Source organism: Myotis yumanensis, unplaced genomic scaffold (genome assembly GCF_028538775.1).
Source record: "Myotis yumanensis isolate MYYU_CA2020_CCGP unplaced genomic scaffold, mMyoYum1.0.hap1 SCAF_1, whole genome shotgun sequence".
Lineage (NCBI taxonomy): Eukaryota > Metazoa > Chordata > Mammalia > Chiroptera > Vespertilionidae > Myotis > Myotis yumanensis.
The window spans coordinates 217,282,871-217,307,145 of NW_027223752.1; the positions used below are offsets into that span (position 1 = coordinate 217,282,871).

The 24,275-nt window shown below is 44.0% G+C and overlaps 1 protein-coding gene across 3 annotated transcripts in view; it reads right to left on the minus strand.

Moving 5' to 3' along the window:
* Positions 1-24,275, minus strand: part of TBC1D1 (TBC1 domain family member 1) — a 207,937-nt gene that overhangs the window by 99,994 nt on the left and 83,668 nt on the right. The gene's annotated exons all lie outside the window — the stretch shown is intronic.

The following is a 24,275-nucleotide window of genomic DNA, read 5'->3' on the forward strand; positions in this document are numbered from 1 at the left end:
CTTGGATTCAAACCCAGGCTGGTGCCACTGCAAAGCCAAAGGTCCTCTCTGGAGAAGCCATCACCCCTAGAGAGTTCTGTCTCCAATGCAGCTCACCAAAACACTATGCAGCGACTCTAGATCTCATGGCAATGTAGCTGGGAAAGTTGTCCACAATAAATGGCTGGGATGAGGATGACAAGACAAGACTGAAATAATCTTATAAAACATTTCTTCAAATCATTTTCTTCAACGACAACTGACAATTTATTGCCGAGTCCTGTACTCCCTAATAGTTGAATGGTATTAAGTGCAGAGCGTGGAGGTTTTAATCAAGGAGTAAGCAACCATGACAGCATCATTATCACAGCAACACACTGGGGCTCCCACTCACAGAGATGCCCAAGCCTTTAGGTTCAAGGTAAAGTCACGATCAGAGAATGAACAAAATGCTCTCGTGTGCTACTGCGGTCCCGACTGCTACACCCTCTCATCAGTAGCTTGGGACGAGATCCCTCAGAGTTCAGAGCAGCAGCAGACGGAGGAGGAGTCTGTGGCCACTGTGGGTAGGTCTGTGCGATCAGCCACACACTAACAAGACGGGCATGGATTCAACCTCCCATAAGGAAGTGCCTACTTATTGTCATGACCTAACACCCAAAGCATTTTTTTTCTGTTAGATAATTCAATTTAAAGTCCAATACCCATTGGCCCAATGTCTTTTTAAAAACATTATAGGGAAGGAAAAACAACAACAACACCTTTTCAATTTAGGTCAAAGATCAATATAATACAGTAAATGGAGGTGGTTTTAATAGATTTTAAAAGTATGCTTCTATTCTGACATAATCCCTTAAAACTCAAAAGATTTTTTTTCCTCTATATTTCATATCAAGCACATCTTAAAGACAATCTCTCTACCATAAAAGATTATGATATAGGTATTTTATCACATAAAGAGTCAAAATAGCCCTAACCAGTTTGGCTCAGTGGCTAGAGCGTCAGCCCGCAGAGTGAAGGGCCCCAGGTTCAATTCCAGCCAAGGACATGTACCTCGTTTGCAGGCTCGATCCCCAGCCCTGGTGGGGGCCCGTGGAGGAGGCAACCAATCGATGTGTCTCTCTCATATCGATGTTTCTCTGTCTATCTCTCCCCTTCCCTTCCACTCTTTCTTAAAATCAATGGGAAATTATCCTCGGGTGAGGATTAACAACAACAACAACAAAAAAAGTCAAAATACCTTTAAGGATATTTTAAAAATTGATTATGAAGTATAAAATCTAAATGATACTAAATAAGGTGAAATGTCAACAGACATCAAGCATCTGTCTGCACTATTTGCTTGTGCTGTAGCTCACTCTTCTACCACTAAGTAATTATACATCGCATGGAGGCCTCAAAGTTGTTCATCAATATAAAAAAGGCAGGACAAAGAGAAGAAAGAGGTAGGGAGCCGAGGTTTCATTCACACCTTTGCCAACAAGTCACCATAAGACCTTAGCAACATCAGCCCCAGTTTCTCTCTTTGAAAAAAAAAATGCGTATTAAGATTTTTCAGTTAAAAGTTGTATCTGTGAAGTAAACAATAATGATGTTTTTCAAAGAAAAATAACCAACTTATGCAAGTCAGGAACCTTGTCGCTTTTCTGAGCAAGTGTGTGGAATTATTTTATCAGGAGCCACATGAGTCTTCCCAATTACTAACCCTTCTCTCTAAACAGAACATTCAAAGCTTACTCAGTCTTTTGAGGTTTGTTAAAAATTACTGACATTTCTGTCCCTAGCTGATTTGGCTCAGTGGATAGAATGTCGACCTGAAGGGTCCCGGGTTTGATTCCGGTCAAGGGCACATGCCCAGGTTGCGGGCTCGACCCCCACTGGAGGGCATTCAGGAGGCAGCCAAACAATGATTCTCTCTCATCATTGATGTTTCTGTCTCTCTGTCCCTCTCCCTTTCTCTCTGAAGTCAATAAAAATATATTTTTTAAAATATATATATATATAATTGACATGTCTACTAGTAGTATATGCTGGGTCACCCGGTGCATCTGGAGTGAGTAATGTGTCTTCCATTATGTATCAACGGGGAGAGAAAATGTGTGAAGCCACATGCGTTTATGGTGACTCTGTAATAAGTGGCACAGACACCGTAAGACACAAAGCAGAGAACTTGGTTGTTCCCTCACTTCACAGGGGCAGGGGGCCTGCAAAGAGATCATTGTGCCTTGGCTGGGTTGAGCTGTGGAAGCTTTTCCAACCCCAATTTCTTCTACACTGTCATCAGGTTCCTAAAATGACATGCGGCAGTGGAAGACCAGGGCCCACCTCTCCCTGCTCTGGTGAGTCATGTGTAATGTGGGTAAAGGAGATAACTGGGGTTAGAAAAATCCCTGGGATCCTGGCCAGAAGAATATAACAATCTCAGGATATTTGAAGGTATACTGCCAATCGTTTGAACAATGAATCATAAACAGTTAAAAATCTAATGTTAAAGATTACTATAAATCATTCGTGTATACTAGGAGACTATTTAAATTTTTTAAAAAATGGTTCCAAATGTGTGTAATTGTGTAAACCTCTATCCATTGTGTCATTCCCTTCACCAGAACAGACCTGGGCGCTGCTTTCTGAAAAATGAAGGCATAATGCCCACGTGTGAGGAAATCCTGACCTCTCCATTCCTTATAACTCTGTCCTTGACTCACCTGCACTGTTACTTGTTACATGTGAGAACTGGGTCGTTCACGTCATTTATTTTCAAATATTTTTCCAGGTATGACGCGATGCCAGGAGGCAGGGATTCAGGGTGTGAGATGAATGAATGGAAGGGAAGGGAGTACCGAGTAATTGACATGGGGTCTGCTGGGAGCGGAACTCAGAACGAAGCACTGAAGGTGGAGAGAAAGGATGAATAAGAGATCCCGGAAGACTGAACCCAAAGGGCTAGCGATCACCGGGGAGCAGGAGGTGAGCGTACCGAAGACTGCACGTAACCTGCAGAGCTCGGGCTTAGCCTTCTCGGTAGACGGTTGTGCCATCGGCCCAAGTCAGGAAAACAGAGGAGAGGTGGGCCTGGGGGGACATCACAATGAGTTCTGCTTCTGTCCATGTTGAGTGAGACCAGGGGACCTGAAGTAAAGGCCTCTGGTGGGCAGATACACAAATGGGCCTGGCCCCTAAGGCAGGAGACCTAGATTCGGAAGCCAACAGCTCATACACAGGAGGTAGCTCACACCTTGGAAAGAGAAAAAGGGAAAGTAAAGGAAGGGAGAAAAGATGGGACGTTGGGATATAGCAACATTTCAGGCAGAGAAGGGGGAGGGCAGGCAGGCAAGGATGATAACAGAGGTGCCAGGAAGGCCAGCACTCCCACTTCCAGGAAGGGAGAGGAGGCGACAGAATACAGCAAGGGCCAAGCCAGGTCTGCTGGAGCTGGCAGCTGATAGAGATACGTACAAATAAGGGGGGCGGGGTGCCGATACTAACCCCCCCAAAGAAGCAAACTTACCTGAAAAATGCCTCAAGGTCAAACTTCAGTCTCTACAAGGACATACACTTCAAAGTTACAATATTTACAAACAGACCCTTGTAGGCAAATACGCTGAGGCCAGTGGAATATATTCCCACTGATATGATCTGGGTACTTTTAACAAAAATCTTTTTTTAGTTTAGTCACAGCAATAATGTCTACGTCATTTCTGACTGCAGATAAGCAGATAAAGTAAATCAAAATTAACCAAAGCAAAGACAAGAATCTGAAAAACATTTTACTGGAATAAATTCAACAAGGGTTTGAAATTTGGTTTTATTTCCTTCTACATTGCAACTTGCAACAAAAAGGAATCATCAATAATAAAGTGGCCCAGTTTAGACATAAAAGTTTACTGAACTGCTCTCTGCTGATTTATTTGAGTTTATACTAAAGCTCCATTGTAAGGTAAATCTGCACTTACTTCACAACCCAAGCAAGTTTCTTTCTAATCCACATACCAACAAATGCACGGTATAGTACAAACTTTCAGCAGCGGGCTCAAGTGAATATTGTTCTTTATTAAGTAGCCAGAAAATGATACTCTAAGAGAGTCAGAAATGTTCATTTCTGCAAATAAAGTCCTTATTTGAACATTTGGGTCAACTTTCTTTTTAAAAACATGGGGATTTGAAAGGATTATAAACACACTGTGAGGTGTAATTGCATTCAATTACAAATAAATGGTAACAAATAGTAAATTAATCTAAAGAAGCCCATATTTTGTCCTTAAAATGCTAGCATTTTTTCCTGTTATTTAACATTACAACATTCCAAAACTGCAAAAACATGACAGGCCACACTGTATGTACTCTGTCCCTTGGATGACATGTTTTCTCCCTGCCAGGAGTTAAAACAAGCACTTCGAAGGAACAGCCTTGTGTTTTGATGTTGGTAATGGGTGGTTATTTTTTATTTGTTGGTGATAAACAAAGTAAATGGGGGGGTGGGGGGGAGGTGGCTAAACTAAACCAAGTATTTCCTCACTCTGTCTTACATGCCTTGAATTCCACACAAAATGCTAAAGAAAGTTTCCTCTTACTAGTGCTCGGGACTCACGTTATTTAACAAGAATGACTCGCCTCTCTGACAGTATCTAGACAGGACACGTGTGAGCATTTATACCCAACAGTGCGGCTAGTTGAGATAAGATTCATCACAAAGATGTAAAGCTCATACAATGAAGAGGACGTTATTCCTCCTGTCCTTATGAGGCTTGCCGTGCGTGAGGTGAGAGACACGCCTAAATATGTGATTGTCGATATAACGACAGATGCTGGAACACAAGCACGAGCCAGGCAGAGAATGTGAGCTGGAGAAGGGGTCCTGAGTAGAGAGGTCTGTCTTGTCTACCAGCCCTGGCTACTACGAATGCCTCGACTCCTGCTTTGCCCTGACAATTAGCCACAGGGTCTGACTAGTATGTCACGTCTTCCCAAAAGAGAGAGATCAGATGTGCTCATGAGCTGGCTGAGGAAGCGTCAGGCACACAGGAAATGCTATTGACTGCGAGCCGCTAACACAGGGCCACACACCCTCATTCACCCGTACCTCTCAGCATGTGTTAAACAGCAGTAGTGTTCTGCTTCGCTAGTTCTGAAATGGAAACTAGATAAACGCAGCTTTCAGACCACATGGAAAGAGCCTATGCAAACACAAAACCCAGCATCACACTCCAAAATAATTGTTTGAAAGGTTCACCACAACCTTTTGATCAAACCAACACATTTCTTCAAACATTTAAAACATTGAGACTAAAATCCAACAAAAGAAGTTATTTAATAGCTGCAAGAGTAAATGAGAGAGAGTGGGAGAAGGTAAGAAAGGAAATGAAAGAGTGGGAAAAGATATCACTGTAAGATTGCGAAATTATTTTACGTTTTCTAAAACAAGTCTGAAAAGTCAAAACACTAAAAGTCAAAATATTAATAGAAATCATGGAATAAACCATTGAAATGTTCAACCTGGGAACATCAGTCCTCGAAGTCCACGCCTTTCATTAGTGTATTGATTCACAACTCAAATGTATTGATTCACACTTCAGAATTGCCAATATTTTAAAAAGTGAATGTCTAGCCCACCCCAGTGTAGACAAAGCAGCTGGCTTGGTGGCGGGCCCTGGTCCCTGCAGTTTTCAGAAGCACCCACAGTTCCAATGGGCAGAATCCTGGATGTATCACCTGTCCCCTGTCATGCCCCGAGGTAAGGAATGCCACCTCTCACCATCCCCCACACCATCACACCCCAAAATGATGGACTGATTGTAAGGCTGCGGCAGCACAGACGCAGCCCAGCTGCAGACCGTGCTCTCAGCAGACGTGAACAAACTATCAAAGACAAAAACACAGCATCGCCACCCAGGTATCTGATGATACGGGCACATCTGATTTGCAAATAAACTCCCTGCATTTCAGAGGCCTCCGCTAATTAAATACCTAAGAGTGAATGCCTTATAAAAAAGGCTACTCTATCATTTTGATCAAAATTTACTTCAAAATAATCTCTCACTGATTAAGAAACACAAATACAATGAGCTAGCAGTTAATAATAGCCAAATATTAGTTATGTATGTTACAAAATCTATGAAAGGGGACACTGGAATCCCTTTTCTACAAGTCAGGGAATAAAAACACCTCTGGTTCCTTCTCCAGGACACACACCATCATCAGTCTCAAATTCGGTCACCGAGGGAGAGACCATCCGTGAAAGAATAGCTGGCCATACCATGTGTATTTATAAACAAAACAGTAAGATCAGCTAGGGCATTGCACACCAATATTATTTTGCTTCTACATAAAATCAACCAGGACCAAACATATTAAACTTATTAAAATTTATTTTCAAGCTAATGAGTTACCCATGTGTTGTGTGTTCACACTCAAATCAGTAATCTTAGACACAAACTTTAGAGGAGGAGAATGTGGACCTTTTATGAGGCGGCACACACCGCAGTCTTTTTCACCTGTTCTCATTCATGCCCTAAAACAGTGATGGCGAACCTATGACACGCGTGTCAGAGGTGACATGCGAACTCATTTTTTTGGTTGATTTTTCTTTGTTAAATGGCATTTAAATATATAAAATAAATATCAAAAATATAAATCTTTGTTTTACTATGGTTGCAAATATCAAAAAATTTCTATATGTGACATGGCACCAGAGTTAAGTTAGGGTTTTTCAAAATGCTGACACACCGAGCTCAAAAGGTTCGCCATCACTGCTCTAGGCCAAAGGGGCTGACTTCTCTGAGCTGAACTGGAAGGTCAATTGTTTTATGACCAAGACCTTTTGTGGGAGGTTGCTACTGAGCAGAAGGGACAGAACAGAGGAACGCCTTGAGCCCTGCCTCGGACTCCCTTCCAGGAGTCAAGGTCAGGAGGCGGCTGTGGCATCACTTGGCATGCAAGGGCCAACCTCAGGAACCAAGGAGACCAAGTACTGGTTATTTTACCACTTCTCTATGCTCCAGCTCCCATTCAAACCCCAGCGGCAGAATGTCCCCATTAGTCATCTCTTATTTCTAACACTAAGCTTAATACACGACCATGTAGAAGAAAGAAAAAAAATATAGAAACATAAAGTCACCATAGTCCCAGCCCAGAAATATCCACAGTTAACAGTTTGCTAGTTCTTACATGTGGTTCTTTTGTACATTAAAAGGTCATTTCCTTTACAAAAAAAAACTGGAGGGGGAAGGGTCCAAGTGCCCTGTAACTTACTTTTATCACCATGGATGGGCCTACAGCATTAACACGTCAACCCACATAGAACCATCTCACTCCTTTCTGATAACCACAGCAGCCATTTCATTCACTGCAAACACTGCACACAATGGAATACCTTAAAGAAAAACAACTTTTTTAACCTATTCAGGATCCAATTCCAATTTACCGTATGCTAGTTGTCACAAACTCTGCTCGCTAATAAGCCCTTCTGGCAAATGTGTGATGAGCATCCCAACCTTCGCATCAACTGCCTGCACCCCTAGTGACATTAGAATATGGAAGATGCTTGTGTGCGTGTTGTGGGGCGCGAGGTAAGTAGGAGAAATCATGACCATGAACCCATAGTTGCTCACTAGACTGGAGAGAAATAGTCCATTAAGAGGGACATCCTAGAGCAGAAACTGAAACAGAAGAACCTTTAAAAAGATGGAGATGAACTCTCGCTGCCCCTGGTCGCAACTATTGGGAGAAAGTCAGCCCTAAGCCCTGCCCCGGCTGACGCCACGAATCTTACCACTGAGATGACGGACCCTGTTGGGGGAATTCTGCAGTTGCAACGCTGAAATAAGCCCCCGATGAAGCCTAGCTGTTACCTTCACATTTGCAGAGTAAGAAAAGGTCAGACCTCTGTGAAAGGAACAGTACCTGCAAAGCCCAAGCCACATGAAGCAGCCCTGGGGTCTGAGCCCCAGGAGCGCTGAGACACGGACACGTGAGCAAAGATGCCACCTTGGAAGTGAATCACCTAGACCTCGCTGCCCGCCGTGAAGCCAGGCGGACAAACTGCCCGGTGGAGGCCTTCCCAAATTCCTTACCCACAAAGCCACATGCAAAATAAATGGTTCTAAACCACTAAAAAAATAAAAATAAAGTAACAGTACCTAAAGGCAATGAACTAGTAATTATTCCAAATGTCTTTCAGCACAGAACTGCTAATAAATGACAAAAATGTCATCTATACCGGCCAGCAGCAGATAAGGCCAACCACTGAAAGATTTGACCACGTTTCCAAATATCCTGTAGACAACAGAGCTCTCCCCCACCTCACCCCACTCCCCACTTTCCAGCAACACTACCCAGCTAAGCGTAGGAGCGCTGTGACTAAACTGGAGCTGAGGCAGCAGAACACAAGGACCCACAGGAGCAGAACGTGACCCCACCACGCAGGTCCACGGGTGGCAAACAGCTTCTGTGGCACATTCAGGACAGTCCGCAAACTTCAAAGCGCACACCACATGCTTGCGTGCCAGCTCCAAGAGAGGAGAATCACTGTCTGTTTTGCTCACTAACATAGTCCAAAGTGCCTAGGACAGTGCCTGGCACACAGCAAGATAAATTTGCTCGATGTGTGAATGGTTGCGACTGAAAGGAAGACTTCAGTGATTTCAAGGTTTTCAGTGATGAGGAAGAAACATCTCAAGTAGATTTGGGAAGGGAACCAGGATGAATCTGCAATATCCCCAACGCAATGCGCATGCGAAGTATGCGTGCGACAAGTATTTGCAGAAGGAATGAGTGCTGTAAAAATAGTAAACCGGGAACACTGGGACTAGGTCCTTTCGGATTATAAGATTTTTCGAGACAGCTGAAGATGGACCCCTCTAAGTGCCTAAGCTATTTTTATTTTAACCAGTTTTTGGTGGGAATGGGTTCTCTAAAGGCTATAGAGAATGTAGTTTAACCCTTTTTTGTGTGTGGTGAGCATACTTTTCACCATGATCACAAGAGCTATTGAGGTTGTGTCAAATTGTGTGCTGCTGTGAGTTTGGGGCAACAGGCAAGACTGTATGGGATCAGTAGGCATCTTAGGTTGAGAGACAGTATTTCAGCTTTTAATTATATACCCCACATTCTTTCCAGTCCTCCCTAAGCAGATGTTGGCATGCCCTCTCTCAAACGCACCCCAGGACCAACGCAGAGGCTCCCAAGCTTTCTGTTCACATACCCCTCTGATTGACCCCCACGGACCCTTCTCAGAATAAGGTTTTTAAATGCAAAAACTAGAACACGGGGGAATACAACAGAACTTAATTATACTAAAAGAAAATTATCCAAATAATTATGACACAGTACTATGTGTTTATCACCATATTTAACAAGACCTAGAAGCAAGTGAAACAACTGCTGTGATTCAAAGTAACGGTGAGCGTAGACAGCATTTTTAAGAAACGTGTAACAACTATAATGCAATAAAAAAATAACTGAATTTATTGATGTTACTGTCACAGGCGCTGCTAATGCTCCTGGGTTTGATAACTACATTCATGATTGAAGACGATGTTAAATTTCAGTAGGAAGTTAGTAAAAATGAAGATGCGATTTTTTCCCCCATCCAAGTTTATGGACCCTCCCCCTAACTCCCATCCTCAGACCCCAGGACTAAAGGAAGCCAGGGAGATGGGAGAACCAACATCACTCACTCAAGGATAAGATCACCCCTGCCAGCCGTCATCTCTCTTGGGACCACGGCGTGTATATACTGTATATATGAGTAAGGCCACGGCGCCATCCCTCCATTCCAAGGCGTACACAAAGCCAACTGAAATGGGAAAGCTGCACCAGGAGCTACAGCCATCAAACTCTCCAAAGAGAAATTAAAATGGCATGATGCCATCAATAAGAAAGAAAATTCCAACTGGGTAAAACTCAGGAGTCCGTTAGAGTTATGGAATTAATTTCTACATAACGCAAATGCTTCATCACCATATAATTACAACTCTTTTCAAATGTTATAAATACTCAATTTAATTTTGATGTGTGGGGTGTTTTTTTTCCTAGCTAGTCCTTGAATATGATAATTTAGTCTAATATACAGATGAAAATTACTTTCAATCAACTCTCTCTGTGATCCCTGCCAGTGGGAGAACAGGAAAAACATAATAAATACCTTTGCATCCTCATTTCAAGAAAGTGTTATTTGGGTTGCAGCTCACATTTGACAACTGCAAGCGAGCAGGGGAGCCTTGACTCTAGAATGTTCTTCCACTGACTCTCCACCAGCATCTGATTCTTCCAGATCCAGTTCAAACATCTCTGCTCCATCCCAGCTCCCCGGGCCCCCGTGCCTCTGGTCATCCAGGTCCCAGCATGGAGTGTGATTCCCACACCACAGTTGGGCTGGGGCGGGAGGCTGCTGGATTCATTTCTGTGAGCCCCGCGGGACTGCGTCTGTGTTTACTGAGCACGCACTCCAATGTGAGAGGCAAATAAATCGCAATTTTGTGTTTCTCCACCTTAAAGTGTAAAGTGAATAAGGTAATGCTCATGCATCTCAATTTACACATATTCACTTGAAAATACTCCAAAGCACTGCAGGTAAAGTCTGTAGATTACAGTGAAACAAACAAACAAAATGGCTATGTTTTCTAGCCTTACCTAATGTTAGGTAGAGAAAGTGTGACACCAACATTTCATATACATACTGTCGGGGGGGAAGCTAAGCTTCCGACACCAGCACTTGAGTCTAGTGACGTGAATACGGTATCCCAGGCCCCAATCACCACTTATCAAAGCCAACTATGTGCCGACACGTGCTCTCCACGGATTATCTCACCGAATCCGCACACCAACCTACTGAGGAAAAACCATTATTTCCATTTTACAGAAACACAGACCCCTCTGGGACCACTGGGGTGCTGGGCACTGGGGTGTAGGTGAATGTGGCACCGTCTAGAGATGAATGATTTACTACATAACATACAAAAGCCTTTAAATCATGAAAAACAATCTGAAAAATAAACTTCATTATCTATGGAAACCAAAAACTTTAGATGACGGTCTGAAAGCGATATTCAAAAGACCGTCCTTTGCATTGGCACTTGCTTAAGACAAAAATGTGCAGCTTCAGTAGATAGAGCGACAGCCTGTAGACTCAAGGGTCCCAGGTTCAATTCTGGTCAAGGGCATGTACCTTGGTCGCAGGCACATCCCCAGTGGGGAGTGTGCAGGAGGCAGTTGATCAATGTTTCTCTCTCATCGATGTTTCTAACTCTCTATTCCTCTCATTTCCTCTCTGTAAAAAATCAATAAAATATATATTTTTTAAAATGTGCAGCTTAAAGAATCAAACTTGTGGCCCTGGCCAGTGTGGTGCACTTGGTTCAGCAGCATCCTGTGCACCTACAGGTTGCGGGCTCCATCCCTGGTGTGGGACGTGCCAAAGGCAGCGGATTGATGGTTCTCTCTCTCTCTCCCCTTGCTTGTTTCCCTCTCTCTCTAAAAACCAATAACAAAATCTTTTAAAAAGTTAAAATTGTGATAATAGTAAGAACTGGTCTATTTTATGAACAGTTCAAACTTGAGTTTAGATAAACCATTAGCCTTGTTAATCAGACAATCAGACAAATACTCTTATTACTTCCTAGGAAAAGCAGAAAAATGAATGTGATTCAAATTACTACATTTGGGAACACAGTACAGAACCATGTTGACAACATTTTTTTTAAACACAAAATCATTTCTGGCATAGGGCTACCACCCATACACGCGGTGCCATTTTTCAAATTACTAAAAGCCAAACCTCTGTCCGCCTCCACCTCGCAGACAGAAAACCAGGTAGAAGACTCCAGTGAGCCGAGTATGGGCTGGCTCTCAGCCCCTACTTTGCCGTTGGCTGGGTGGGTGGTGTGTGCAACTGGCACCAACATAGTACGGAGCAGCCCAGTCCCAGCCCCCTCCCATCTGTGAGGTCCATGGTCATTTCCCAGTGAGTGTTAAAAACGTAAACTTATTAATGCGTGACTGCCAGATGAGTTCTGGTATGCCTCATAAACACAGTTGACCCTTGAACAACATGGGTTTGAATTGCGCAGGTCCACTTATACACAGACTTTATTTTTCCATTAAATACTTGCACTGTTTTTAATCAGGAATTGGAAGTCCACAGTAGGAGAGGGCTGACCCTATATAGGGGACTTGAGCATCCCCAGATTTTGTTTCTGCAAGGGATCCAGGCACCAATCCCCAGTGGAGATTGAGGGGCAACTTAAGTTTTGGGGGAGTCAAAAATTATACACAGCCCAGCCAGGGTGGCTCAGTGGTTGAGCGTCAACCTCTGAACCAGGAGGCCACAGTTTAATTCCCAGTCAGGGCACATGTCCGGGTTGCAGGCTCGATCCCCAGTAGGGGGCGTGCAGGACGCAGCTGATCAATGATTCTCTTTCATCATTGATGTTTCTATCTCTCTCTCCCTCTCCCTTCCTTTCTGAAATCAATAAAAACATGTTAAAAAACTAGATGCAGATTTTCAACTACGCAGGGGTTTGGTGTCCCTAACCCCCATGTTCACGGGTGAACTGTACATCAATCACTTACAGGTTTTAAGTACGCCATACCTGCTTTTACAGCATCAACTACATTCATGAATAAAACCTGTCACATATGTTCAAGAATCCTGAACTTCAATCAGATCAGGAGCAGAAACAGGCCTTTTCCCCCATACTATTTCAGTGCTTTTCTTAAAATAAACTACCCTCGCCAAGTAGCCGTTCCTTTTCTTGATCAACAGGCAAGTCAGGACTTGGGCCAGTGCAGGATATTCGTTAGAACTGGTCAGATCTATTTCCCACTTAACATATTTCATACTTTATGTAATACCAAGTGTAACAACAACACCATTATTCACCGCTCCTCAGACGTTACACGTGTGCGATAACTTTGATAAATGTTTATAAAACTCAATTGTATCCTAGCACGTGACACCTCATAAGCAGGATTAGGTGGCAAATACCTTATCCCTGCTTTTAGAGTGGGAGGGAACTGAAAGCAGTACCCGAGGCAAAAATGGAACAGTATAAAACTGCACAGGATGAAGCTGTCCAAGTCTGAATCCATCACCCGTGCCTAGCTCTCAGCTAGCATTTCTCTGCCTCCCTGATGTGCCTCCGCTTCTAGTGTGTAAGAAAAAAAACGGGATCTTACATCAGCACCCAACCATCGCCCCCAGCCACCTTCTCCCTGGCTATGCACTCTGTCACGTTAAAGGGAATGAACTACAGTGCCCTTTTTATTTTGTTTTATTATCAGTTACAGTTCAATATTATTCTGTATTAGTTTCGGGTGTACAGCATAGTGGTTAGACAACCATCTACTTTACAAAGCGATCTCCCCAATATGACCTACAATATCATTGACTCAACTACCTTTAAAAAATGTCACTCTTTATGTCACTGCCATTTAAAAAAATAGCTAACAGAATAAGAAAACAAACCACAAAAATCCAAACATCAGGAACATGGTGATATATGTAAAGTATTATAAACTGCAAAAAAAAACCAAAAACCCACAAACAACAACACCCTCAGCCAGTAAGTATCCATGGGACAGACCCAGCTTGCCAGAAGTTCATGTGAAAAAGATTTAAGGATTTTGTTGACGATAAGCCCAGGATCATCCAGCAAAGTGACCTGGATACTTAAAAGAATGAAAAGGAACACAAAGCCTCTGGCAAGAGGAGAAACGCCAGCCTTAAGCTAAGCTATGGGGCACAGCCTCACTCACAGTCCTTCCTGGTAAATCAGGCCAGAGAGGAAGGTCCGTTCTTGCTTTCAGGAGACTTTAAAGGCGGCAGCAGTGAGAGTCCCTGGCTGGAGACTGGGGAGAGGAGCTCAGGGGTTCGGCCTGGGAAGGAAGACAGGACACACACCTGTGACGGGGAAGAGGGTGAACACACTCTCATAAACGGGAAGGAAAGAAGGCGAGACACGAAGTGAGAAGGATTTCTGCTTGGAGTACAGAAATCTTTCAACTTGAGCTACTGTCTGTACAATGGTGTGGACTTCTTAAGGAATGCTGAGCGTCCCTTGAGCAGAAGGTTCGAGAACCGGATGGACAGAGCATGTCCTCGCTGCTCAAAGTCAGATTTTCAATTCCCCGAGTCCAGGGCTTTGTGTGAAGACAGACACTGAGGAAGAAACTGCAGTAGTTGAGCCACGGGGCCGTCTCTCCCTGCTCTTTGCCCCCTACTGGGGGGCGGGGGGAGGGGGGAGAGGACAGAGGGTGACTTCATCTTCACAAGACCAGGTATTTTAAACCAGGAACATTCCTAGAGAACCGACACGAAACCAAGGCCAACAGGAGATAAAGACGGGCTCTGCCAGCCAAGGTCGGCCGCTGGGCGTGTACTCAAAGCTTTGCTGTTCTTCCCGGGCCAAGGGCATGGCCAAGGGCATGGCCAAGGGCACGGCCAAGGTGTGTGGAGAAGCCTCAGGGACTCCCTGAACTTCAGCTCTGATCTACCCTCAATTAATTCTAGTCAAGGAACAGGAATTCCACCCACCAAGTGGGAAATGTACTCTCCGAATCCTGCCGTTTTCAAAAGTGAGACTTCCTCTTGATGTAGAAGGATAAGAGGAAAAGTAAAATAAAGATAAGCCCTAAGGGGAGGGGAGGAGCGAGGCCTTCTTAGTACTGTGGTTCTCTCCGTCAGAAGGGGTTTAGTGAAAGGCACTCGCCCCCCCAGACATATCTCGAAGAGGATCTGCTTTTTCTGTCTCTCTCCAGGGGGCGCATCCACTCCCCCAAGGCCAACAAATACCAATTTTTTACATTTTTTTACTCTTTTTTTCCTTCTTTACAACTGACTTTATTGGGGTTACATTGGTCAATAATTATCTCGGTTCCAAGTGTACAATTCTACACTACATTATCTGCACAATACAAAGTCTAGTCTCCTTCCAATGATTTCTTAATCTACATCTTTAGCTCTGAATTCTTTCCTTAATTTGACTCAAATTTCCAACCACCTCTTTAAGAATCACAGACTTCAGGCACCTTGATCTTAAAATACCCAAATCCAGCTCATGCTCTTTGCCCTAAAACAGGCTTCTCTCCCTCCTCCTTGTCTCCCAAATGCCTTCTAGGGAACTCGTTTTGAAACCTGGAAAGTGGCTTCTACTCTTCTCTCTCCTTACCCCATCTTTCCATCAGCTCTCTCACGATGAGCCCCAAACCTCAAGCGCTGGTCTAGGTCTGTACTTAATTTAGCCACAGCAAGACCCCTGACCAGCGCCCTGCCCCTGGCCTCTCCCAGTGTATCTACCCACCCACCCCACTCTCCACTGACAGCCTCATCTTCTGAAACACAGCTCTGAGGGCCTCAGCCTGCCACTCACAAACATAGGGCTTCTCTCTCATCTCTTCCAAAACGCCAACACCCCAGCCCGACCTTCAGAATCCCCATCATCTCTTCCCTGTGAGTTTCCTATTCACCAACTGGGCATGGGGCTGGGTCACTCAACTCCACTCAAACAAACTCTGGGCTCCTGCTCCTTTGAATTTCCACCTTCATGCCTTTACTCATGTAGCTGCTTCCATCCAAATGTTCTTTCTCCGCCCCTGGATGAGACACGGGAACCTCTCATTCAACCTATTCATTTTATTGGAAAACCCACCCATTCAGGGCTCTTTTTCTAGATCACACCAGATGCCAACGATTGCTTTTAACTGGGATGAAATATAGTCTTTGGTTTGAAACGTACTTATTAGACTAAAATGTTTAAACCCACTAAATTAAAAAAATAAAACGGAGCAGCAGCAGGTGCCCACATTTCCAGTGACTTGGAGTTTCCTTGTAGACTCCCAGGTCTTACTGGGCTTGCACTGTCAAGTTTAACAGCAGGCAGGATGTGGGGGTGCGGGCTTTGGTGCCCACCCTAGGCTCTGCACAAAGGGCTTGAGAGCCCGTCCCCCACAGAGAGGGGCCAGGGGGTGCCACTGACTGTTTGTTCAATCAGGATTAAAGAAAAAAAATTGTCAGAGACCTAAATAGACCCCAAATCTGCAGAGAGAGGGGCTCCAGGACACAGTAGGGCTTTCTTAACACCCGCATCCCAACCACATGACTAGCTCCCAACAGGAAAACAATCGTTTTAAGAAGGATGATGTCCAGTTCACGGTGTACTAACAGTCCTGACTATCCCCGCTGATTCAAGCCAACAGTGAGATTGTCAAGAGGGATTTTCTGCATTTGGAAGATTATTACTTCTATGTCCCAAATGGCTCCCCAGAGGTTTTGCATCTCCCTCAGCCCGCTCCACTGCAGAACTACTGTGTAAGTACCTCAGCACACCCCTGCCTGCCCCTCCATGAGGCAGCAACCGTGTCTTTCTCATCCTGGCACCTATGCCCCAAGTGCCCAGCTCAGAGGAGATCCATAATATCATGATCAACACTGAACTTGAAGGAGAAGCTGGCATTCTTGGCCAAGAATGTGGGAAATGTCATGGGGCTACTCTAAATGGTGTGGTAATTGCAAAACTACACAGAATTGCATGCTCTGGTGGTCTAGCACACTGAGGAATTTCCCTGGGGAAAAGTTCTAGCCATCACCATCTCAGCTCGCTTAGAGGGCGGAGAACTGACGAAATCAGACTCTGGCATGATGTTCTTTCTGCTACACTAACATTGGATAGTAGAACTGAAGGGCTGCCTTTACTGAAACTCCAGCATAACACAAATTCCTATGTATTATTACCTTCAAATATAGGAAGAGAACCCCTTCCCGTCACCTAGAAACTCAGAAATACAGCTATTTTTGCCCGGCCAGCATGGCACAGTGGTTAAGCGTTGACTTATGAACCAGGAGGTGACGGTTCGATTCCCGGTCAGGGCACATGCCCGGTTCCAGGCTCGATCCCAGTGTGGGGTGTGCAGTAGGCAGCCAATCAACGATTCTCTCTCATCTTTGATGCTTCTATCTCTCTCTCCTTCTCCCTTCCTCTCTAAATCAATAAAAATATTTTTCTTAAAAAAAGAAATACAGCTATTTCTGGAACCATAAGAGGGTTGTGATCATAGTAAACGTAATAGCACTATTCCATGCCCATTATACAATTAATTTCTTAATAATCAATGTACAAGGAGCTTTTGGTTTGTATTTCTAAAGTCAAATTTTACAAATCCCTAATATTTTAACTTTGAAAACTTACACAAACGAAAAAACAAAAGGCCTGACACAACAGAGACCATCACAATGGGCCTGTGCGAACGTCTCTAAGCAAATACGGTCTCAAAGACCTCGCAGTGTGTTTTCACCTAAGGACCATTTCCTGTGGGTCCGCCCTGTGAACAAGACTTCCGCAAAATACCATTTGGTCAATTCTCTGCCTTCAGGGGCCTACAATTATGGACTCTGCTAAACAAATAAACTTCCTTCCTATTTTTAAAGTTTTCCAAAATTGGAGAATCTACCTCTTTGGTTGGCACAGTATTTCCTGGACTTTAATAGCCGTCGAAGCAAAGAGATGAAGAGGACTTCAGAAACAGTGGAGCAGCCACTCCCTTTTAGGGAAGGGGAATTTGAGGCAGAGTGTAACCTTGGGCAAGGTCACAGAGCCTGCTGGTGGCAGAGGCCTGTGGAGTCTCTCTGCCCCATTTTCCCCTTCACCTGATCTACACTGCTTGTGGCCTGACAAAACATGTCGCTCCTGTTCTGTACTGCTGAACCAGGGCTTGTGTTTCATGCATGCAGAATGTGATAAAACAACAGAAGACTCTAAATATCATAGTGAGTATCAGGTGATGCAAAGGCTTGTGGGCTAAGCGTCAGAACACCTAAGCTGGGCTTTGGGAAAGTGACCTTACTCTGGAGGGCTCCCTTTTCTTATCTTGAAATAAATAATAAATAAATGACAGGACTGAGAAACTGTAAAGGTCTTCTCAATCCCTAAATTCCACGATGATGATGATGGCGGCCACAATGTTGTTAGTGCTTCTCTGAGACGGGCATTGTTCCAAGTATGTTCTGCAGCCTGGAGGATGGCTATGGTCCCCACTTTGTGGGTGAACACATTCATGCCTAGAGAGAAGTGACTTGTTAGAGGCCATTTCTCCACCGGTAACAGGTGGAAAGAAGATGTGCCCCAGACCAACGGCTCCAGGGGCCCTCTGCTCCTTACCAGAGGTGGACAATCTAAGAGGATGGGCCTGACGTGCAGTGATATTGACCTAGATTCCAAACTGAAAAGAATCATAGCAATCATTCAACACAGTGTCCTCATTTCACAGAGCAAGGCCTAGGGCCCAGGGAGGCATAACTTAAGGATAAGTCAAGAAATATACTGGAAACATATGTCTCTACTCCTACCACGTGGCCTGGACACGCTCTTCCTGAAGAGCGCCTGGCAGTTTACACTCACTCACATCACTCATGTGACCCCCACACAGCGCTACCTCATAGGCAGCAGGGCAATGGTCATCATTCCCATGGCATCTGGCCAAGGCTCAACAGCAAACTCAGGGCGAACCTGGGCTTCTGCCCACGCCTTTCGCTTCCTGTCTGGCCGACTGCCACGGGCTGGAGAAAATGCCCACTGTGGTCGCATTCTCCGGAGAGCCTACTCAGAATAGACTCTTCACACTGGGAACATTTTCCAGAGAAGCTGAGTAACTATGCAACATGGTTTCATGGTGCTGTGAAAAGAATACTAGCTAATATGTGAACACACCCTGAAGCTCCCAACTCAAGTAAATAAGAAAAGAGAAAACTCAGGTCTATGGTCCTCTCAAAACTGAACTCTTTCGGTCTATCCCAAGTGGCCCTAACCTCCCCACAATCTTGACCTGTCTTTGATTTTCCTACCAGTGACTTTTCCACTTATTTCCTGTTTTCATTTCCCCCTAATTAAGAACATCAAGAAATTCAGGGATTCAAATATGATTAGTTCTACTTCCCGTATCGCCTCAATATTGCACACCTATTTTTACTTATTTTTTTAAACTGGTATTTGTTAAAGAGTACACACCTTATAGTGCCTATAAAATTATGAAAAAATACGAACTAATCGACTGTAAAGGACGGAAAATGAATGATTGCATGGAAGACAGGGAAAGTCATAAAGAGAGACTATAAAAGGGCAGAAGGAAAATGTAGAGTGTGGGAAATGTAGTTTCAGAGTTGTTGGTATACAAAATAATAATTAATAAATAAAAATACAGGAATAAGCTCTGCTTTCACCGTGTACCTTAGTTGGGTGGGTGTCATCCAGTGCACTGAAATGTCCTGGTTCAATTCCAGGTCAGTGCACAGCTCTTCTGCCAGGGTGCCCAGTAGGGGGTGGTGTGCAGGAGGGAGCTGATGGATGTTTAACTCTCTCTCTTAATATTGCACACCTATTTTTAAAAGCAAGTTAGTTATTCATTTTATGACCCTCGCCTAAGGGAGAAAAGTTCTTTGTGGGAAAGATATTTTTCAAAGTTCTGACTGCCCTGTCCCATATCCTGAACCTGTATTGTAATCCCTTTATTACAAAGATGGCATAGGTTCAACAGATAAAATGTAAATATAGAGCCAGACAGTTCAAGCTTGGAACTTAACAGCTCTGTTACCTAACCTCTGAACTTCAGTTTCCTCACACTCCTTTTCCAAAAAATACAGGAGGCAGGAATAATACGATTGCTTCCACAATTATTTGGAAGTTGACTACTCCCAACATAACGACTGGCACATATTAAGTGCGCCAAAACGTAATTATCTCTTTCTTCCCATCGTTGTATTTGCCCTAATGTAATATTTCCTCCTGTTAAATCCTCTTTGCAGCTGATGTTTTCTGCACAAACTCAATCTCCAAAATCAGAAGAGGAGAGATACATTAGTCACTCCTACCCCACCTCCCACAGGCCACCCTCCTGGAACTGGGAACACTACGTGAAGACGGGAGGGCCACTGCCGCCCAACACTAGGAGCCATGCTCGACTCCGGCAACTCCCATTCTCTCCCGTACTCGGGTCCTGGCTTCTTCCTGCCCACAGATCACACAGCCAGCTAGGCCTCCCGGCTCTTGGCACTGAAGACACCTTCCCATGTCTGAGGATCTCCACCCATCCCCCCAACAGATGCCCAGCGTCAGGCTTCCTTTCTTTGCCCTCTTCCTGGCAGGCACCTCGACCCACTCTGAAGTGCACATGTACAGACGCTGGTGACCACATCAAGTATTCCGAAATACAATATATTGCTTGATAGACACACACACACTTTTGACTTTAGTGACATACTTTAGAGACAAAGCACAAACAAGTGATCAGGGCAACATTAACAACATATGCAAAAACCAGGGGTCCAAGAACTTGGGTTTCAGTTCTGCCACAAACCAGCTGTGTGATTGTTCAAATGTAATTACTTCATTGCTCTGGGTTTCAGTTTCCTCATGTAGAAAACAGCCAGTGGAATTACACTCAAGATTACATTCTGGTTACAGCAAAATGACCATCACCAGGCTAACCATAACTACTGGGGTGTGTGTGTGCGTGTGTGCCCGCGCGCACTGTAGGGTGTGCTGGGATGAAAGAAAGGGCCTTTCTTAACGCCAAATCTCCCTATATCTGGGTAATTTCTTTAGCCTGATGTGCCTTCCCTAAGGTTAAAAATCACTGGGTAATTTCTTTAGCCTGATGTGCCTTCCCTAAGGTTAAAAATCACTGGTCTCAAAAACAAGGCAGAGTTGGAAAGCAACACTGAATAATTCCAAAACATGCTGGAAAACTACCACTAGTATTTCTCATTCCTTTCCACAATCTACATACTCCACCCATCAACTCCATCATCTTTCTCTTAAAGACCTTTAGCTCAGACCTCACCTCCTTCAAAGGTTTCCCCGGAAGCCCCAGCTGAGTGACTCCCTCTGCATGCAGCTGTACTATCACATTTAGTTCTCTTCCCGGGTGCCTTCTCCCAGCTAGACGACAAACTGTGTGAAGGCTGGGTCCAGGTCCTGCTCATCTCTGGGGCCACGGTGCCCAGCACCACACATGCACTAAGCCATTGACTTAAATCACAAATTCAACCATGTTTTAAACAATTTACATTCACTAATGTTCTTCACCATTTCCTAAGCACATTTTGGCATTATTCAATTTTAAAACAGGATCTATTTTTTAAGATAAATACAGAATATACTAGATGAGAAAACAGGCTCAGCAAAGTTAACCAAAGTAAGTGAACAAAGCCTGTAAGTTTAATCCCATTACGACACCTGACAGATGTAAAAATAATTTGCAGAAAAGGTACCAAAGTACATGAACACTAAAAAAATTTTTTCCATTATGTCTTTCTTATAAACCTAACAAATAGTGCAGTAGACTGCCGGTTCATCACTCTTCCGAGAGTAAAATCCGAGATAATAGAAATAATGGGAAATTAGGGATACTTGTTTAGATTCACAAGTATACCCAATGTAAAGTGTTGCTTTTCTGTTTTATAGATGTTCCGGAATGTCACTGTGTATTATAAGACAAAATTTTAAAGGACTAATTTATTATTTTTACTCATTATAAGTTAACAATCAAAAGAAAGGGGGGGTGGTACTCCACATCATATGTCATCAGGGAAATGCACATTAAAGCACCAATGAGATGCCACTACACGACTATTAGAATGGCCACAATCTGGAACCCTGACAAGGCCAAATGCAGGTGAGGGTGTGGAGCAACAGGAGCTCTCTCAGTGCTGGTGGGAAACAAATGTTATAGCCACTTTGGTAGGCAGCTTGACAGCTGATGTTCTTCTGAGAAAACTCGGGCTCCCATATTAGAAGAGAAGAGACACATGAACACTCCCACCCCATCTCCCACAGCTGCTGTGAAACCTGTAACTGCTCTTTTAAAAAGTCTATTTAAAACTGCACGTATTCTTACTGCATGACCCAGCAACTGTGCTCCCTGGTATTTACCCAAAGGAGGTGAAAACCTCTGTCCACACCAAAACCTGCTCGCAGATGTTTACAGCCGCTTTATGCATAACTGTCAAGACTTGGAAGCAACTAAGATGTCCTTCTATAGATAAACTTGGTCCATCCAGGCAATGGAATATTATTCAGCACTAAAAAGTGAGCAATCAAGCCATGGAAAGACGCAAAAGAAACTTAAGTGGACATTACTAAGTGAAAGCCAATCTGTAAAAGATATATATATACTTTACGATTCCAACTATATGAAATTCTGGAAAAGGCAAAATTATAAAGCTCAGTGGTTGCCAGGGGGTGAGGGGAGGAAGAGATGAACAGGCAGAGCACAGAGGATCTTTAGGACAGTGGAGCTTTTTGGTATATATTATAGGTACATATCATTATACATTTGTCCAAACACACAGAATATACAACATCAAGAATGAACTATAGACTTGGATAATAATAATAATATGTCAGTGCAGGTTTATCAACTGTAACAAGCATACCCACATGGCTGGGGATATTGTTAACGGGGGAGGCTATGCATGTGTGGGAACAAAGGGTCTATGGGAAATCTCTGAACCTTCTGCTTAATTTTGCTGTGAAACCTATAATTGCTCTTTTTAAAAGTGTATTTTAAAATGAGAAGGGGGGGGCAATGAGTATATTTACTTAATAATAATCTGATTCCTACTCTATTTCAGTATCCTAATGTTATTTGGGGTAAAGTTAAATATACTGAAAAAGAGGAAAGGCCAACAATGTATTTTTAAAATTCAATAAACTAAAGAGTTAATATGTAAAAAGTTCAAATTTTTAAAAAGGTGCAAGCATACACAATCAGATCATCAAACCTCAGAGGGAAGGGAGGGGAGGGTGGGGGTAAAGGGAAGAGCTCAACCGAAGGACTTGTATGCATGCTTATAAGCCTAACCAATGGACACAGACACCAGGGAGGTGAGGGCATGAGAGGGGGGGCAGGTAAGGGGAGATAAGGACACATATGTAATACCTTAATCAATAAAGGGAGGAAAAAAAGAGTACACAGTGTAAAATCTTCCTTCCACTCCTGTTCCCCAGACACTCAACTTCAAGGTTACTGTTGATTTTAAGTTTTTAAGTTTTTAAGTTTTACTTCATTAATTTCTACTGTTATCCTCCCAGAAGATACAAGGAACAAACCTGAAATCATGGCATTTGTTTTTAAAAAAAAATAGCAGCTCCTGTGTCTAAAGGTAACTATAACAGAAAACACAGACAGTGAGAACTCTGCTACTCAAAGTGTGGTCCCCAGGCCAGCAGCAGCAACATGGCCAGGGTGTTTGTTGCAAATGCAGGACCTTGGGTTCCATCCCAGACCTTCTAAAGCAGAAGTACATTTGAACAAGATGCCCTAGTGATCTGTATGCACTGGCATAAAACACAACACCACCCCTGTGTTCGTGGGGCTTACAGGCTAGGAGAGGAGACGAAATATTCAAATAACTGTAACTCAAGGCCTCACACAGAATGGACGATGTGGGTACGAGAGTTTGGGCAAAGATCTGCTTTAGTCCCTACAGGGATCCCCACTGCCCCAGGATAAAATGCCAGCTCCTCTGAAGGAGTCTGCGTGCCATGTGCATCCTGGCCCCTGCTCCCCTGGCCAGTCTCACCCTCTGTTACTCCCTATAGCGGACTCTCCTTCCAGCCTGACCAGCAGCCTGTACCTGAGGCTCCTCCCACGTGCTTGCAGGCCTTTCTCGCACTCTTCATGTGCTACCGACTGCCTGCCACCCTTGGGTGACTCCTCTTTGGCCACCTTCACGCGGGGCCAGAGCCTCCCTTCTCTCCCATGCCACAGCCCTGCTGGCGGGTGGCCTAACCTCCCCTTGCAGAGGAGCTCCCCCAGGGCAGAGGACATGCCCTAGGGCTTATCTTCTACCCTGTGTAGTACAATTCATCGAATGAATGAATGAATGAGTGAGTAATCGGAGATGTTTCAGGGAAGGGGTGAAAGATGGGGCAGAGGCACATATAGGCTAAGCTCACTTTAGGGAATGTGGAAAGCACACTAACATTTGCTTTTTTTCTCTTTAGGAGATCTGCTGGGGGCTCGTGGATTAGGTGGAGTTTCTATCCCTGCTTTTCTCCATTCTCTCTTAGCAAAACCTCCCTGGGCTCCCAAAGCCAAGAGGAGCTACTACCACCGCCAGACAAAAATGCCCCACAGGTTCTCAGCTGAAATCTCATTCAGGGCCACACTAGCTTTGCTGAGCAGTCAGCAAATTTTTCAAATTCTAGGGATGGTTTAACTATGACAAGTTTTCCCTCTTTACTAAACTCAAACATCCACTAATTAAAAGTCATATAAGTCTACAGGAGGGAAAAAAACTTTTAATA